Here is a 20798-nt window from a genome sequence, read left to right on the forward strand (position 1 = left end):
AGGATCATATCTTGACCTAAATGTTAAGTTGACATTTCCTCGGATGGGTTGTGTTATCGTTGTTCCACCTAATCCATTTATTGACGTCACTGGGCTGCTGTGTACAGGAAGACCTAAATTCTTGCAGCACTTCAATGTAACGTAATGTTTCTGTGATCCTGGATCCAGCAGACATCTCAAAACCTTGTCCTTGCCGTTACGCCCACTAGCGAGTACCTGAGCAGTGGCGAGAATTTCCGTCAAGGGTGATGTAGTCTGTCCCGATGCCGAATGAGTACATACAGAGGCACCGTTGTCCTTTACGGATGAACTTGTGCTAGCTTCACTATCATCCTTAGATGAAGACTTGGACTCGTTGTTATTCATTGCAGGTTTTGAGTTTTCGAAGTGTAACGTTGTATGATGTTTGCCTTTACATTTACGACAAGTTTTCTTCGAGGAACATTTCGATGCAGTATGATGCGTGTTCAGACAATTAGTGCACGCGTGAGTTTCCTTAACGAAATTAAATTTTTCGTTAGGCGTGAGTTTCATGAAATTATTGCAATTATAAAGTTGCGAGTGATCATTACTCTTGCACATAGCACATGAACTTCCGTTGTCATGCCCTTGCGTGCTAACATACGCTTGGGGCGTGCGAGGGAGGGGAGCTCGCACGCTGCTAGTGTTGGCAGCGGAGCCGCTTTCAGCCTTAGTTGGCGTTCGTTGCGATGTCCGATATAAAATCTTCACTTGTTCCCTAACGAAACAAATGAATTCGTCATATGTAGGCATTGTAGAAGAGTTCCGAATAGACATCTCGAAATTCTTTGTGGTATCTGAATCTAGTAACTTAAGACCCAGGTGAATGAAAATAAAGTCACTTAAGTTTTCGAGCTTGAGTTGTCTTATTGCTGAAATAGTAGCAGCAAACGAATCAATTATTTTTTCTAAATTAGATGCCGAAGGACCGTTGATGTTGACAGGTTTCATCGAAAACAGCTGGTTTAAATAAGACGTAGCTAATGCGCGTTTATCATCATATTTCGCGATCAATGCTTCCCAAACTGTGTTGTAATTTTCTGCGGCAGGTATAACTCCCGCACAGATCGACTTTGCCTTTCCTGTCAAATGACTAAACAAATAATGAACACGCTCAGAATCCGTAAGTTTTTTATTCTCATGTATGACACGCTTAAATGTTTCATAGAAGAATGGGAAGTTTTGAATATCTCCATCGAAAGAAGGAAGTTCAATCCGAGGGATTTTAATGGAGTCGTCCTTACATGAATGGCTCGAATCCCTGGATGTCGAAGGGCTCGGAGCAGGTGCATCAATTTTTGAAATTTGACATTTGATTACGCAGTAGAGATCTTCAAACGCATTCATTGCGTTGTAGTTGACGATGTACTCCGGGTCCAACTCCAAGTTCAGAAGATTGACTTCATCCATCAACTCTATAAATTCTTTTCTCAGTTGATCGACCAATCGAGCTTGCGCGATGAACTGCGAGAAAGCCTTCTTGTCACTGCTTAACTTTGGAATCATGTCATAAATATTTTGTAAACGCATGAAACATTGAGCACGTTTTGCTTCCGCGAGCTTAAGTCGCGTTGCCATGGTTACCTAGTTATTACTATGACAGCACGAAAAAATATGAACAATTTGTGCTAAGATGCACAAATAATTATAAATTATATTCAACTTGTATAATACCTTAATGCAAGTCGAAGGAAAATGAAGTAAATACGAACGTTACGCTTGTATAATACCTTAATACAAGTGTAACCTTCGCAATAGGTTAATTACAGTTTATGAAAAACTGAGGCTTTTAGGAATAATTTACCCGTAGCTTTCAGTTTAGTAGAGTGTATTTAGTAACTTAAAATACACTGAAATTATATACTTAACGAATATGGTGTGCAAAAATGTTCCGTGAAAATTATGTCACAATATGACAGTTACAAAATACGAAATTTATTTGTAACGCATTTATAAGGTAGCGTGATGAATAATCCCACACGCTACGCGTAAATGAAATATGAAATAAAAATAACAGACAATAAGAATAAATTAATTTACTGACCGTACTTTGAAATAGAATTATGACGGGAACATTTTTTTGAAAATTAAGAAACCGAAAGGAAATCCGAAATTATATTTTGTACCTACGCGATTCAGTGAGCAACAAGGTTATTATGTAATATTTTTAAAGGTAAATTTGGAATCCGGTTCGAAGGACCAAAAAATGGGGATGCGGAAAAACTTACATGCACTGGTTCTGCGTTTTCCTCCTTATAGAGTCTCCAGTCTCCACTGATTCGGCGGCACTTTATTTTGTTGTATGTATACTTAATTATAGGGATCCCTTTGGTTTCATTTTCTTCAACACACAATATATCGAATCGAGTTTTATTTTACATGTATTGATGTGACATGTGACATTTTTTCTCTTTTTATTATCGCCTTGCCGTCTATATTGAAAACCCGACAAGGAGGTCAGAATTCATAGGTTAAGTATTTAATACGTGGCGCAAACAGTATAGAAAGTTTCATAGTAAGCCGCTGGGTGACGTTGATCAGTCTGTCAAGTGCGGATGGTGCAACTGGGACTAAGTGTTAAGTACCCGGTATCGATAGGCCTCTAACCCACTATTAGCGAACTACGAGACGAGTAATAACGCGACGCAGCGGAGCCAGGGAGCTTCGACATCGAGGGCGCGGCGAGTGGCCACGCCCCGTTCTGCTACTGCAGACTAGAGGGCACGGTATTACTACAGTAGGTTTTTTTTTAATATTTTTGTTTACATTTTTGATGTAGCACACGGGGGTGCAAATATTGCTCCGGTGAGTATCACTGGGACACCAAGGTGCAAACGGGGACGTATGGGTATAGCATTGGCAACCTTTGAGCAATTCTGTAATTGCGGGGACACCGGGACACCAAGCTTCAAAGGGGGTATGTCCCGGTATAAGGGGACGTATGGCAACCCTGCAGTAGGTACTCACGTGTGCGGCGTGGTGTGCCAGCGCGGCGTGCGGCGGAGCCAGGGGGGGTCGACGTTGAGTGCGCGGCGAGTGGGCAGGCCCCATACTGCTACTGCAGAGGGCACGGTAGCATGGGGCTACTACAGTAGGTACTCACGTGTGCGGCGTGGTGTGTCAGCGCGGCGTGCGGCGCAGCCAGGGGGGGTCGACGTTGAGCGCGCGGCGAGTGGCCAGGCCCCATACTGCTACTGCAGAGGGCACGGTAGCACGGTGCTACTACAGTAGGTACTCACGTGTGCGGCGTGGTGTGTCAGCGCGGCGTGCGGCGGAGCCAGGGGGGGTCGACGTTGAGCGCGCGGCGAGTGGCCAGGCCCCATACTGCTACTGCAGAGGGCACGGTAGCATGGGGCTACCACAGTAGGTACTCACGTGTGCGGCGTGGTGTGTCAGCGCGGCGTGCGGCGCAGCCAGGGGGGGTCGACGTTGAGTGCGCGGCGAGTGGGCAGGCCCCATACTGTTACTGCAGAGGGCACGGTAGCACGGTGCTACTACAGTAGGTACTCACGTGTGCGGCGTGGTGTGTCAGCGCGGCGTGCGGCGCAGCCAGGGGGGGTCGACGTTGAGTGCGCGGCGAGTGGGCAGGCCCCATACTGCTACTGCAGAGGGCACGGTAGCACGGTGCTACTACAGTAGGTATTCACGTGTGCGGCGTGGTGTGTCAGCGCGGCGTGCGGCGCAGCCAGGGGGGGTCGACGTTGAGTGCGCGGCGAGTGGGCAGGCCCCATACTGCTACTGCAGAGGGCACGGTAGCACGGTGCTACTACAGTAGGTACTCACGTGTGCGGCGTGGTGTGTCAGCGCGGCGTGCGGCGGAGCCAGGGGGGGTCGACGTTGAGCGCGCGGCGCCAGCAGCGCGGCGCAGGGCGCGGGCGCGCGGCGTGCGGGATCGAGTGCCCGGCACTGGCAGACGCGCCGGTCTCACCCGGTGCTCCCTGGAACAAGGACCAATATTACATTAGACAGGTTTTAGTGCACCGATTTATTCCGTATTCAGTTTTGAGAAACATGAATGCTTTAAAAAGTAATAGGTAAGGTCAGCCAGGGCAATTATGGGGCAAATGCTACTACAGTCGCCATCAGATATATCGGAGCGGCCAAGGTGTTCACAATATCTGAGCACGCACTCTAACGCCCTGAAAATAGAGGCGTGTTCAGATATTTGTTGCCTTAGACTTAGACGCTCCGATATATCTGATGGTGACTGTACGTACTCTAAGAGCTCGTTCCCACTATGTCGGATGTCGTGGCGATTTTTAATCGTGTGTCGTTGCCGCTGTTCTCACAATGTCGGATGTCGGATCCGGATTTCAATCGGGTGTCGGCGGTACTGTTCCCACTAGTCGTCTGTCGTGCACGATCGCAGCTGGCATGTATTTTTCGAGTGGGTAGCGAGGCTTAGTACAAGATGAACGTCGACGAAATGTTTGTGGTTTTGTATTATTTGCGAAAGAAACGATTAGAGGCAGTTAAAAAAAGGAGATATTGGGTACACCCAATTCTCAGGGAAAGATTTACCTTAGGAATATATCAGAATTTGATAGCTGAATTAAGAAGTGATGAAGTGAAATTTTTCAATTATTTTAGATTGTCTATAAGTATGTACATTCAACGATCTACTATCTCGGATATCAGGATGCATAAACTACACAAAACGCGGGCGAAATCGTTCCGACATCCGACAAAATGTGAACAGCGCTATATTCACTCGTACGCGAGCGAGACATGACACGATTTTTTTCCGGGCTGGGAGGGCTGGCAAAACGCACGACATTTTATGTCGTATCCGACACAAAATCTTTGTCGGACGAGTGTGAACAGCTTCATATAAAATGTTCTGCCAGTGGAACGTACGATTAAAAATCGCCACGACATCCGACATAGTGGGAACGAGCTCTAAAATGCAAGAAGTAAGTCTAGAGCTACAGAGTCACTTGTAAATTGCAAATTTAATTTTCACAAAGATAAAAATGCACATATACTCGTACATTTACGAATTTCACGGAAAGAACCATTTTAGGCGAACGATTAAACGAAAAAAGTGTAGTTCGCCGAGGACATTGTTATATACCATCGTGCAAAGTAAAAAATTGTTAGTTGTTGTTTAATATTGAAACATGAATATAACAAATATATTCATCAAAAATATTTTATAAACCTCGTTGAAAGTGTAAAAATAACGCGTGTTGAAAACGTGAACTGTCACTAAGAGCAACATTTAGATTGTGACTTCGACTACAGTTTTGAACCTTACCCTATTGTGATAAAGCTTAATATATATCTTAGTCGTCAATACTATAATATTGGCAATCGACACAGACTCTCGTAGTGATATAAGTGATATAACGTATTTCTGGCCTTGAGCGATATGATAAGTAGATAACAATTTGGCGGCGAGTGCCCGGTAACTGTTATCACAAATTATGCAATAGTCAGTCACATAGGTACGTCAGAGATATTTGGGAACATAAATGTTCCCACTAGGCATATACAGGGTGGCCCATTTAGATCGGTCAGTATGGGAAAATCTGAAACTATAAGACATACGACGATCTCTTCTTAGGAACCATGTCATCGATTTTAGTAACAAGAAAAACTGCATACATTCATTTAAAAAAAATGTGTACTCAGCTCGGGAATCGAACCCGGACGTTTTATAAAAAAAAATCTAAAATTATTTCTATTTAGATATCGATTGTGTAGGTCTTAAGCAGTAAATGTTACTATGAAACATGATGTCTGAAATGAATAAAATGCATTGTTTTCATATCCTTTAATTTATTTTAGTATGTTTTCGACATGGCCACCTTTTTTTTCAATACATTTTACATAAAAAAAATTAAATGTATGAATGCAGTTTTTCTTGTTACTAAAATCGATGACATGGTTCCTAAGAAGAGATCGTCGTATGTCTTATAGTTTCAGATTTTCCCATACTGACCGATCTAAATGGGCCACCCTGTATAGATCTACAGTCAGCAGCAGAAGTTGCTAAGCGGGCCACGTGTTCAAAATGATCCTGACGCGACTTCATTAGATAGTTGTTATTGTGATATTGATGAACTTAAGATAATGACGCAGTCAAAACATTGATAAATAAAAATGATAAAATTAATAAGCTTAATCAGTTTTGAATGTTATACCTAGATAGAACTATTAGAAATAAGTATGATAGATAACTTGTTGCTAGGTACAGTCGCCATCAGATACATCCGAGCGGCTAAGGCGCTCATAAATATCTGAACACGCCTCTAATGTCAGGGCGTTAGAGGGCGTGTTCAGATATTGTGAACACTTTGGCTGCTCCGATTATATCTGATGGCGACTGTAAAAGAAAAATATTAGGTGGGCAGGAAATGATATAAATCACTACATGTAGTCGAAATAACGTAATAATTAATATTTTACAATAATTTATATATTTAATCAGTGTAAATAATCTTTCGTACGTGTGTGCTGGTCTAAAATCGTGGCTTCAGATCTCGGTCGTGTCGTATAAAGAAGAAAAACGTTGTCGAGATAAATAAACCAACAAAAAGTTGAGTGAAATAGTTATTTACAGTACATATGTGGCACTTTTCCGCACTAGTGCGTAAAATAGCACTTTTCGTGCGATGTCGAAACTTTAAAGTGCCATATGTACTGTAAAACTTTGTTCGATACACGTGCGAATAGGTAATTCGAATTTCCGCACTTGTATCGAAAATAACTATTTCGATACAAGTGCGAAAAAGAGGAAATTCGAAACGAGTGGCGATAAATTAAAACACGACCGAAGGGAGTGTTTTAAATCGACACGAGTTGCAATTTGCATGTTATATGCTTCATAAGTTCATAATTCAGTCAGTAATAAGCAAGTAGTGGTTATTACAATATTAACTAACGTAAGGACAGTATAATTTAGTACACCAAAACTGTAATTTCAAATGTATCCGTCTGCGCCATTACATTAAAAATTCAAGCACTAATTGTAGGTAACTATTAGGTCTAAAAGGAAACCAGTTCTAAAACAAAGACGTATTTTCCAATTTAACCAAAAAGATTTAATACATTCTAACAATTTTACTGGCAATTACTTAATATAACAAATACGAAAGTAATTCCGTCTTTACCTTAACGCTTAAAACGCTGAACCGATTTAGATGAAAGTTGTGGAGATACTGTCCCGTAATATTTAAAACGATAAACATCATTATATGCAGATGAAGTCGGGACAGAAACTAGTAGGTTGACAACGGTTAAAAAAATTGTAGTGTCACACAACTATTTCTACCAAATCAATTATAACCCTTTACTCTCATTAATTAAAAACTTTAGCTCTATCGACAAGACCGCCTGTTATCTGCTTCTATCTTTATTCAATGCTTTTTCGTTAACTTGTATATATTTTACTGAGGAGTGCCAATAAAGGGTATATCTGCTGTCTCCTCTGGAGTTGCATGCTTACATAGGCTACGGAGACTGCTTGCCATCAAGGGCCTTACCTGATGTCCTTATTGCGATTCTGTTTAGGACCTAAACTGAATTGTTAAGGGACGGAGTTATGCCACTTATATAGCTCCGTCCTTTAGCAATTCAGTTTAGGCCCTAAACAGAATCGCAATAAGGATATCATGGTATGGCCCCAGGCGGCCGTATGCTTGTTTGCCATTGACGTAGTATATCTGTAATTCTATAAGAACGAATTCCCGAGACAATTTGGTCGTTCTATTGAGAATTTCTATCACACAACAGATCAATCAGAACGAAACGCGGATGACGTCACTCGACGTCATGAAGCGATGGACACTCACGCGCAAGGCCAGAAGCCTTGGCAATGAAACGGCCGCTGTGTTATGAAAATATAGGTTTATTTTCTACTACAAATATTGATTTTGATGTTATGAAAGTAACGGAAGCGAAAGAGATATGTCAGGATCGTAGCAAATGGAAATCTGCCCACCCCTCCCGGAAATAGTGTATGTATGTATATTGACTTTGTAAAGGCCTTTTATAAGGGAGTGTTAGATGAAAACGTTTAGTATTTGTTTCTAATAACACATATGAAAAGTTAATGCTATTGGTTTACCACTCAACTTGGTCAGTTGATAAGTTATTATGGTTAACTGCGCAGTGGTTAAAAAGAAGTACATACTTAAGTATTACATAAGTACATTACATAAGTATTCGATTATAAATGCTTGTTTGACAAATCTGTCCGAATTTGAAGTTATCGATTTATATTTTAGAAAATCGGTTATCTTGACAACTGATTTGACTATCGGAAAAGTTAAAGATACCAAAAACAGATAAATTTAGAAGAATTCGTGTAGATTTTATCGAATGTACGATAATAAGCGTGTCGCATTTCCTCAATTTGGTCATGTCGTTGGATTTAGACTGATTATATACCTATTTCACGTATTTGTCAACCTGTCAACTATGTTGTAGTACCTACTAGGTATGTAATACGACTAATACGAGCGAGCATGAACTTTTCGTTTCCAAGTGTGATTTTTTTTTATGACAAGTTGAACAAATAGGTGGTACACCAAGGAACACCAAACATTGCCAATCGGGGGAAATAATTCGTGTATAAGCCAATTTTAGCATGGGTGTAGGGAAAGGTGTATTAACCCTTTAACCGCCAGAGTCTGATATATAAGACATTACATATCCAGCTCATTTCGCCACAGTCTGATAAATAAGACAAAGATCTGATTTGGTTTTTACAGCACATTTATAACTCTCGTAACTATGCCAACCTTACTACTACGTGGTACAATTACTATTGGTGGCGACATGAGCACGCTCGATCAAAAATTGCTGGCGGTTAAAAGGTTAAACAAGATACTTAAAGTACCGGGGGGTGGGGGTGAAGGTAACGGGTAGTCGGGTAGGGGTGGGTTTTAAGGTCCCCTTTTATAGTTTTTCGTAAATAACTCTTTTAAACGGTGGCCCGTAGAAAAAAATGTTCTATTACTCCGAAAGTACTGGGTCTAAAATGTTGAAAAAGTACCTATAAAAAATAGTTCTTTACCTATAGATGACAGGAAAACCTATTAGAAATGTGCAGTCAAGCTTGAGTCGGACGTAATTACTTAGTTTTAGATGGAGAGATTTTTTAAAGAATTTCATTCACGTTCCACATAAAAAATAAATTATTAAAAATTAGGTAATGTACGGAACCATTGGAACGCGAGTGCGAGTCGTACTTGATCGGTTTTTGAAGTGCATTTTAGACCTATGTTCGTGATTTTTTTTCTAAAGAGCGAATCTCAAGAACTCCGGATTCGAATAGCTGGAGTCCCTAAAGAAAGGCCTCAAGATGGCTAATTGTAAAAATTAACCATTGCAGGGCAAACAGATGGAACGGTAAAATATTGCTTGATTTAAAATCCTTTGCTATATATTTTTACAAAAGGAAGAAAAAGAAATGTGATGAATTTATTAACACATTCATTGCCACCCAGCCAAACAAGACATCCGCGCCAGGCCACAAAAAAATTGTCATATAAAGATGTAGTACCACGATCCCGACGGGTCGTCCGGTCTGGGAACGAAATCATAAAATACCCGATAGTCGGGTATTCGGCACTGAATGTGTTAAATTAATTAAGACATACCTTTAAGAGCGGAATTCTCAAAGTTTTTATATCCCGGTAAGCAACAACCTGAGGTTGCTGCTAAATGAACATTAAACGGGAAAAACGTTGGCTGGACAGCGCGAGCACGGCCGAAAAAAAATTAAATTCGAAATTCAAAATTGAAACGGTCAGAGGCGCGGGTAGCGGCAAACTGGTGATAATACATGCGAGGGCCAGTATTTATACGTGATGTTATCAGATTTGTAGCTTCTCGGGTTATCAGTGAAGATGCGTAATTTACAGTCTTGCGTGTGTGTGTGAGGGGGCAAGACTCGTACGAACCGCTTTGGCGTGACGTCACAAGAGCGAGTAGGTTTAGTTATTGTCGATAAATCGTCCGTTTGATTGGCATAGGGTGATGAACTTTGCTTAATGAATTGTTTGTTCGACTGAGAGCTGACTACCTACTACCTTCAAAATTCCGGCAAATAACTCAGTAATATGAGGCATTCGCCTCGGATTGAGAGGTAATAAGCTGGAAACTCGTGTACACGTTCTAAAAGTTGCCTTTAAGTCACGGAAAATCTCCTAGGTAACCGTTTTTAAGATATAAAGCGCATCTTTACATAAATAACATGGCTTTTTCGCGTATTACCCGTGGTCCCACAGTGCGGTGGAATAACGGGTAAAAATAAATTACCCGTAAACCCCTGTTTAGAACGCTGGGTCAACAGGGAAAAAAATACCCGTGGACCCACTGTGGTACAAAGCAGGGGAACCTAGCTACACGCTAGCTTTTTATATCAGAGTTGTCAAATTGTTTGCCTTGGATAAGTATTTTTTTAATGAAGGAACCTTGTGGGTTCGCGAGGTCTACAGCTCACAGAGCCACTAGTAAACAATAAATTAGTGTTATCATAATATAAACAGGATAAAACAGAGTAGATACAAGTGTTCTTCAGTAAATAAGTAGAATCTTTATTCGCAAAATGGCTGACGCAACTTTAAGCCCATTAGATATTTGTTATCTGTAATTACACTAATTACGCTTCTTTGAGGGAAAATGTTTATTACGGTTGAAGCTGCAATAAATGGTATTACCGCAGAAGCTGATAAGTAATAGTATGTTTTAAAGATTTTTCAAAAAGCGGCCTGAAAGAAACACAAATCCTTGAACCCTGGTCGAGATATGCGGTATCTAATAGTGTTCAGACACCGCTAATACAGTGTAGTTTACACTTGGAAGTCGTATATCCGGATGTTCTCCTCTACAGGTCGCAATTCTCAACCGATTCTCGTGAAATTTATATGATTCTGGAAAATTTTCAAAATGGCGGAATCAATCATTTATTGGTATTTCTACAAGGAAGTGTGCTGAGCTGAAATGGAGACCTCTTTGTTCGGTTAATAAATAGGCCTAAGCCTATATAATATTCCATTCTAAAATAAAAACAAATAAATTATATGTGTTTCATAACAATATCTCCGCCTCAATTTTTATTTAATTATTCGTCACGTGACAAGAAGCAAAATCTACTCAACTATCAAACAAAGACTTTGTTTCAGTCACAAACCCTTTCATCACGGCTTTAACCGTACCCCCAGTATAACCAGACCTCTGCATTACTACATAAGCTAAGCAAATTATCCACGTTACACTGGTCAGTCTGGTTCCGAATAATGTTTGCACATTGTGAAGAGCTTTGTTTACTTATTGGTCCTCGGCGGACTAATTCCGTATCGCGCGCGCCCCCCAGCCAAGTAAACAGATAAGGGGGGGCAGAGATCGAGGCGTATTGATTTGCGATGGATGGAAGGAAATTGCCAAGGTGAGGGGAGCAGTCTAAACAATTTACTAGTTGTAGGCATTGACATAGATATCTCGGGACTGGCTTTACGGGCAATAATAATGAGACATGAGTGTGAAATCGCTACAACGCGATTGGTTGATGAGTTCGCATCACGCGCGCGATTGGTTGACGAGTTCGCATTACGCGCGCTATTGGTCGCAACCGCAACACTCGCAACTAGTCGCGTTAGACTGCACGATTGGCTGGAATTCGTGAGTAGCACCGCTGAACTAGTACGATTTTTAGTGCCCCATTAGCCCGTCCTTATATATTAACGTCAATGGTTGTAGGTCTTTAAGAGAGGATAGTGGGCGAGCGCTTATTCATACAAACGTAGTCCCCGTTTTCCTCTGGATACGGACGATATGGGAAAATATTTTTACACTTTTCCTTTTAACTGAGGCGTTTGGTAACAAGTTATGGTCAGCTACGGACATATTACGAGAAATTTTCAAAAACTGAATCGATAAAATTTTCTATAGGTAGGTACGTGGCTTTCCGTTATAGAAGGGTCCTTACGCTTCATGTGCATAAGGAAGAAACCTTTCCATCAAAGACGGAAGGACGTGCGTAAGGACCATTCTCTGATGGAACTCCGCATATAATAATCAATTCTGCACACAACATTTTAGAAGAATCGGTTGAGAAATGTAGATAATATTATAATGTCGAATAAAGTGTTTACCATTAAAAAAAAATTGTAGATGAGAACAGCCGATCATGCATAAAAGCATATTTTCCCAATAGGCAATGTGCGAAGTCGGTGGAGGGGGAAGTGGCGCTGATCGTCACAAACACAGGTAATCTTATGGAATGTCTGATATTAGTACTAGCGACACGGCAGCCGCTTGAACTAATTTTACTCCATAAGATTTAACGTAGAAAGTCCGACAAAATGAGGGCAGCACCAGTCGTGCACGTAGTGAATAAGAGACGCTTTTCATTGTACAGTGGGTAGGAAATTGGAATTCCGCAGATTCGAACGGGAAAGATGAAGTAAGAATTTTATTCTTCTCGACGTTAGAATTGGAGTTTCAAAATTTTGGGGCAATATTTGTGTACATTTGACAGACCGAAAGCGAAGGTCTCCATTTCAGCTTATGCGTAAATTCTTTCGTATGCCGGGATTTTCTCCTCTAGGTCGCATTACTTAACTGATTCTCGTGAAATTTAGTGAGCAGATTCGACAATTTTTTTTGTCTATTCAGATTTTGGAAATTTTTCAAAATGACGGAGCCGTAGGTGTTGGCGAGGTCTACAGCTCACAGAAGTATTAATTTATGGAGTTTATGTCCCGATATTGACATTATATGTCCACATTACATCACCTCATTATCAACGTAGACATGACATATGAGCGTGATATTTTTTGTAAATAAGCTCGTTTATCGGCTATTAATTAGGTTGGTATATAATGTTTATCTGTATGAATAAGGCCATAGTATTTGCTCTTCAAAGGACATTAATTAAAAGTGTGCCAATAATCAAAGTCAAATGTCAGTGATAAACAGCAAAAGTGATTTATAAGTTAGATTTGCATGTTTTTTTACATGTTTACTAATCTTTTAACCTTTAATTTAATATTATTACCTTTTATGCAAGGTAGATGCTACTAAAAACATTTCATGTGTAATTGGCGGCAAATACTCACTAGCTTTTACTGTCAAAAAGTTAAGAGGTCTCAGCAAAAAACACCCTACGCTATGTCCCAAAAATGTCTTACATTATATTTTTGGAAAAGATTTTATACGCTTTAAATGCTGGACCGATCATTACAAATGTGAAAATGTCTCTCACTAAAGAAAACCGCGTCGAAATCGCTCCATCCGTTGGAAAGCTACGATGCCACAGACAGACAGACAGACACTGGCGTCAAACATATAACACCCCTCTTTTTGCGTCGAGGGGTTAAATTAAAACTATGGCTCTGTCGTTTTATAGATCTTTTGCACGCTAAGTCTACATGCGTTAGGGCTGATTTAGACGGCGCGCGAACTCACATGCGATTTTAGTTACATTGCGGACTATTTGGTTACGCCCAATTCAACCGGCCGATCAGAACCCGCAATGTAATGAAACTCGCATGCGAGTTCTCCATCGTCTAAATGAGCCCTTACCATGGGCTGGTACAGTCACCTGCAATAATATGTTACTCTTCGAAGGCCGCAAAAATATGTGAGACGCTCTTACGGCTCTACAAATAAGATCGTGTCAGATATTTCTGCGGCGTTCGTTGTGTAACATATTATTGGAGGTGACCAGAAATATTCAGTTCTATCCGCATGTTACCAACCAATACAAGAAAACATTATCTCAACTCGTGCCGATTATCTTTGTACAAACATAGTATAACCCCGCAGACTATCTAATATAATAAGTATAATAACTTCGGGGTTTATAGCCGTAATCGGAACCGTGACAATACGGAGATAGCAAACTTGTGAGATGTAATCGTAATAAGATGATTCTAGATAAGCAGGTAACGTTATATTATTAACTTAGTAATTTTGTTGCTAAGTGTAAGCTTGCGTGGTAAGGCCTGAGTTGGGCGTGCAGCGGGGCTCAAGTGTATCATAATATACCTATTTCACAGGTATCTAGAATGACGCGAGGGCATGCTTAGAGTTACTTAATTGAAGTGTGCAAAAAGGAAGCCATCCCGTAAATGAAAAAAAAACGTACATTATACATATATGCATATATTTCAGGGCAGAGTGGGTGGCACAAGACCCAGATTGCGGCCCTCAATGCGATGGACCGACCAAGTTAAAAATCTCACCGGATCACCTTTAAATCTGTGCGTGCGGAATGCAGGAAATAGAGAAGCATGGCGGGAAATAACGAAAAAAGCCGTACAACGACCCCAATGACCACGACTGCTCTGACAAGAGTATCCAACTGAGAAGAAGAAGATACATATATGTATAGAAGATCGCGGAGCAAACGGCACAGGACATGCACAGGATGACAAGAGTATGTCAAAAGCGTGTAAGGATCTAGACCAAAGAGTATATCTAGACAGACTTTATAAATGGCGACATGTGTCCGAGATACATACAATAAACGATGACATATGGGTGCATTCCCTTTAATGATAAGTGCGTCGACCTGAATATGTCGTTAGGTATAGTTTATCAAAGGACTGTCTCATTTCAAACAAAGACAGAGAGAATCATACTATCTTTGTCTTACACTAGTACTAGCACCCAACAGAAAATGATGAGTATAGTTTTCTATGTTCAGTAAATAACTGCCAATTTGGTTTGACCTATAATATTGTCGTGACAAATATTTCAGGTCTTGATGCGTTCCTATATTATATCGGGCTGCATCGGGCATGGGACCCACAATAGTAGTTTATGCAACAGTGATATAATAAGGGTTCTTAAAATTCAAGGGTCGAAGTTACAAAACGAGACGTAGTCGAGTTTTGTAAAAAAAGACCCGAGAATTTTAAGAACCAATTATGAGCTGTTGCATACATTACTTTTTCTATGACAGCTGCAGCAAAAAAAAAAAAAAAAAGAGTTATTATTAAAAAAAAGAGATTATTAAAAATAGTAGTTTATGCAACAGTGATATAATAAGAACCAATTATGAGCTGTTGCATACATTACTTTTTCTATGACAGCTGCAGCAAAAAAAAAGAGTTATTATTAAAAAAAAAGAGTTATTATTTAAAAAAAATTGAGTTATTATTTAAAAAAAAAAGAGTTATTATTGTAAATGAAAACATACCTCTTTCAATCAAGATGATCGGAACTTGTATCTTTAAAAAAAATAAAGCAGTTGTATTATACTCATAAGATGACTGCTAGCAGTCATCTTATGAGCCTATAGACAAATCATTCAAATGACATTGCTTTAGATATCACTGTCAGTCATTTAATTGACACATTTAAGTGCTGGAGTAGAAAAAAAGGAGTTATTATTTAAAAAAAATTGAGTTATTATTTAAAAAAAAAAAGAGTTATTATTGTAAATGAAAACATACCTCTTTCAATCAAGATGATCGGAACTTGTATCTTTAAAAAAAATAAAGCAGTTGTATTATACTCATAAGATGACTGCTAGCAGTCATCTTATGAGCCTATAGACAAAGCATTCAAATGACATTGCTTTAGATATCACTGTCAGTCATTTAATTGACACATTTAAGTGCTGGAGTAGAAAAAATATAATATTAAAATCTAAATTCTAAACTATTACATAGACCGTACGTAAAATTATCTGAGGTAAGTAGGTAGTTCTTAGGCGGACCCTAGAAAATCTGTATCTAATATTATAGAAATGCCATATAAATACATAATAGCTGGGTAAATAATAATATATGGCTATAACTATATAGTTACTGTGTATTCGAATATTTCAGGCTAACTCTTCATAAACGCTGTAGTGCGTTAGCCTCAATTAGTTTATCCTTTTCATACAAATAGATTATAGATTAAAACAAAAGGTTATTAGTTAATTTAGGCTTGTAACGCATTTATGCAGAGTGAAATTAAATTATAATATGTAAAGTTGACAGGATATAACTTAAGTTATCTAATAACACGTCTGTCATGTGTGATTCAAGATAAGCCAACACGTGAGAGATAGAGGAAGGAATACATATAACTTTGAGTTAATATTTGATTTAATTATTGCTTTAAATGTACCTAACGTACTTACAACTCTTACAAGGCACGTGCCGTGTTTTTCAACCTACTTACATCCGAAAAGGAAATGCGACTGTATAGTTTCGAATTTCTGTATCTTTTTTGGACAGTTTTACATAACTTCAGTTGGTCCGCAGACCAGGAACAGTTTTTCATAACCAATACTCGTAAATAGTCATCATCATCATATCAGCCAGAGGACGTTCACTGCTGGACATAGGCCTCCCTCAAAGAGTGCCACAATGACCTGTCTTGCGCCACCCGCATCCAGCGGACTCCCGCGACCTTTACCAGGTCATCAGTCCACCTTGTGGGGGGTCTACCCACGCTGTGCCTTCAGGTATGATAATACTACTACTTATTCTGTGCTTCCGCTACGTGGTCGCCAGCACTCGAGAACCTTCCCGCTCGTAAATAGTATCCCGGGCAAAAACAACATTTGAACCAGGGATGTTGCGGATGCCGATTTTTTGACATCCGCGGACGCGGATGCGGATTTTTAAAGGCTCACATCCGCGGATGCGGATGTCAAGATAGGTACATAAAAAACGTAAAATATTACATTTTAGTAATTTTTATTTTAAAAAACCGGCTCAAGCTTGACTGCTAATTTCTAATAGGTTTTTTGGCTAATGACTAAATTACCTAGCAGTCTCTGCAGTCTAGCATTTACGCCGATGCTAAGACGTTCCTGTACCAACCTGTTCCACATCCGCATCCGCATTAAACTCCGTATCGATTTTATGCGGATGCGGATGTTGAAAATAATGCGGAAGCTCCGCGGTTGCGGATATTCGTAACATCTCTGATTTGAACATTTCTTTTTTCAGTCATCGCATCCCAATTGAAACGAAATGGCGGAACCCTCGTTCGGTTTGATATGCCACGAGGGGGAGGTTCTGAGCTATAACTGCGAAAAACGAAGTACGGAAATTGCGAGCATTTTTCTCTTTCACTCTAATTACGCCTTCATTGGAGTAAAAGAGGAAGATCCCCGCAATTTGCGTATTTCGGTTTTCGCGGTAACCCCTCTGTTCACAGATCCACTTGTTTATTTGGGAATGACTTCGAGGTCAAAGAATCTTCGCAATCAGCGCACGCGCACGGTAACAAGTAGTGTGCGATATCGTATCGGGTGAATCAGGTCGCTTGTTTAATTTTGCATATCAGACGATCCGCATTGGCGCCAGGGGGTTGAGGGGTCAAACGTGAGATAACATAAAATTATAACACGCTCAATGCCATTGGCAAAACATTTTTGGACACGAATTGAAATATATTCTAAAAATAATTTCCGTAACGAACCAGATATTTTACAGAGAAATATTAAGCGCCTAAAATGCTTCAACTCTTTAGGTTCCGTCACACAGGCGCGTTTTCCGGGCGGAGCGTGAGCGTTTTATATGTAAAAGCGCCCCGCTCGCCCGGAAAACGCGCCTGTGTGACGGAACCTTTTATTGTACTTTTGTGCCAGGCAGGGCCGGATTAATCCTAAGTCAAAGTAGGCAACTGCCTAGGGACCCCGCCTCGGCTAGGGGGCCCCGGCGGCTCAGCGCGCACCAAATAAAGTTTTGTTCCATAGGGTCAAAATTCATGAGTAAATTTTTTATTCTTATAATGTTCGCAGATAAATGAGATGTCATAAAATAAAACACGTGTAACCAACCCAACTGGGTAAAATTAGGGTTGCCCGAGTATTCGGTGGCCTGAATGAATTTATCCAATATATCCAAATCGTGCAGTGAACTGTGCGTGTCACGCTCTGACGGGCTTAAAGTTCAGTGATTCGGGAGGATCAATCAATGTATGTACAGTCACCACACGGGATTGTTACGCCATTTAGGGTCCTAGCTAAATTGGATGTTCCATACTTATGTTATGGAATGATCAATTTAGCTAGAACCCTAAATGGCGTAACAATCACGGAGCGTGACTGTTAACTTGAAAGATGTCTGCTAATATGAGCCAATGCAATCGTCGCAGCCTAAACTACGATTATTGGCACTAGTTCCAATAGCGTTTTACTTGACCTTTCACACAGTACCTTTTAACCTTTTGGACGCCAATTACCGATATATCCGCACCGTAGGTTCAACGCCACATACCGATTAATCGGTCACATACCACAGAGCAACATAGACCTGCGTGCACACGCATAAAGTTCAATTTCAGTTTTGACACTTCGGTGACGTGGCGTCAGCGTGACAGCTTTTGTGTTTGACACGGCGTCGAAAAGGTTAATTTAGGCACCTATCGAGGTATGGATAAAACGTGCCTGAAGTTTCGGAAAAACCCCAATACAGTGTATTGGGATTTTCCGCTTATAAAACACTAATATCTGGGTGACCGAGCTTCGCTCGGAAAACATATAAAAACTCGAAAATGCGCGTTTTCCCAGAGATAAGACCTAGCTAGATCGATTTTTCGCCCCCGAAAACCCCCATATAGCAAATTTCATCGAAATCGTTAGAGCCGTTTCCGAGATCCCCGATATATATATATATATATATATATATATAAATAAATAAATAAACAAGAATTGCTCGTTTAAAGGTGTTAGATTAGATAGATGTATTTTATTAGTTCATATAAATAGTATGTAGCAAATAATTACAGGTAGGTAGTATTTATTAAATACTACCTACCTGTAATTATTTGCTTAAAATAGGTAATATCAATATAATATATCAATTCGTAACGGCTTGGTGAAGTTTGTAAATACGTCGGGTTATTCCTAAAGATTTTAAAGAAAAATACCTACTTATTTATTGAATTTTAAAAAGAAGGTCGCCACGAAAGACTTGTTTAAGTACCTTAAGGTAACAGAAAATTCCCAATACATACATTTTAAGTTGTGGACCAAAGATGATTGGTAAATTTTCGATTATATTATATTTATTATATATATATATATATATATATATATATATATATATATAAATAAATAAATAAACAAGAATTGCTCGTTTAAAGGTGTTAGATTAGATAGATGTATTTTATTAGTTCATATAAATAGTATGTAGCAAATAATTACAGGTAGGTAGTATTTATTAAATACTACCTACCTGTAATTATTTGCTTAAAATAGGTAATATCAATATAATATATCAATTCGTAACGGCTTGGTGAAGTTTGTAAATACGTCGGGTTATTCCTAAAGATTTTAAAGAAAAATACCTACTTATTTATTGAATTTTAAAAAGAAGGTCGCCACGAAAGACTTGTTTAAGTACCTTAAGGTAACAGAAAATTCCCAATACATACATTTTAAGTTGTGGACCAAAGATGATTGGTAAATTTTCGATTAAGTAATTATTTATCGAGCGATTTTTTGTGAATGTAACTATAGCCAGTCAAACAAGTTTGTCAGTAGAAAAAGGCGCGAAATTAAATTTTCTATGGGACGATAACTCTTCGCACCTAAAGTTTTTAAATTTGCTACCAAATAATCCTCCATTAAAATCTATTACAAGGCTTATAAGTATTTATAGTGTGGTTTCTGTTTTTTTTATTAAGATATGGAATAGCTGTATTAGACATGTATCTACGTGTCGTAAGAACGGAATCGTAAATAAAAATCAATTAATAAAGACAAAACTTGTACTTACAGTTAAAATCAAAGTACAATTAAAACAACGCCAACAAGTAAAAGGATACAACTAGCAAACTGCATGTTACTCAAGCAACATAAAAAATAACACTAAAACTTAGATTTTTGCCTTAACTGCTAAATACACAATATGTAAAGTAAGTACATAAAAGTGACCAAATTCAAAACTGGTCTCGCATTTATATTCAACCATATTTCTTTCCAGTTAAGATTGAATTTCAAATGCAGAGTCTTTACAGTTGGGTCATTCTTTGAGTCGTACGATTTATTCTAATATAACAACAAAATAATGAATATGAAGAGAACGATTTAGATTTAATGATCGAATTTGCTTCGCCAATTTACTTGGTTAATATTGTGAAGTTTTAACATTATTTAAAAAAGAAAAGAGCATGTCTTGCCATTATGACATCTGGTCATGCTATTTACACAATGGATACAGGCAGTGTTGTGAATAACGCTTATTTTTAGGCTTAAAGACTCGTAAGGCTTGAAGACTCGACTATATTTGAGAATTGTATTTATAGATGGTCAAGCAGATCTTGTCAGTAGAAAAAGGCGGCAAATTTGAATAATGTAGGCGCGAAGAGATATCGTCCCATAGAAAATTTGAATTTCGCGCCTTTTTTTACTGACAAGATTTGGTTGACCAACTTTATTTATTTTACGCGTATGGATGTAAGAAATCGTCTTTGCCACCTTTGAGGCGTTAAGCCTCGAGAGTCTTAAGGGTTCGAGTCTTTAAGCCTCGAAATGAGCGTTATTCACAACACTAGATACAGAAGTATGAGATGAGATACAGTCAGCTGCAATTATGTAACGTATATCTCAATCTTTAGGTATGCCAGCCTTACAAGCATGTCATACTTTTGCGCGCTACCAGGCGTGGCTCACTCCGCGATTTCGTCGCACCGCAACAAGTACCTACAAGTAGTACAAGTACATCCGTCCTACACCAATTTTGCTGGTAAGCCATATGAAGCGCGTGGCGCTTGCGCCACCTAGCGGTCATATCTGTCGTAATTTTAACTGTATCTACTACTATTATTTATTCTGTGGCGTTACATAATACAACATGCAATTTGTCTTG

General features: G+C 39.3%; 1 protein-coding gene across 1 annotated transcript in view; it reads right to left on the reverse strand.

Annotated features, from left to right (window-relative positions):
- The window catches only part of LOC134658197 (ornithine decarboxylase 1-like), a 44387-nt gene that overhangs the window by 18316 nt on the left and 5273 nt on the right, over positions 1–20798 (reverse strand). The window contains exon 2 of the mRNA XM_063513806.1: positions 3805–3959. The gene's annotated coding sequence lies outside the window, so the exon portion shown is untranslated. The remainder of the gene's footprint in view (positions 1–3804; positions 3960–20798) is intronic.

This window comes from Cydia amplana, chromosome 21 (assembly GCF_948474715.1).
Source record: "Cydia amplana chromosome 21, ilCydAmpl1.1, whole genome shotgun sequence".
Taxonomy (NCBI): Eukaryota; Metazoa; Arthropoda; class Insecta; order Lepidoptera; family Tortricidae; genus Cydia; species Cydia amplana.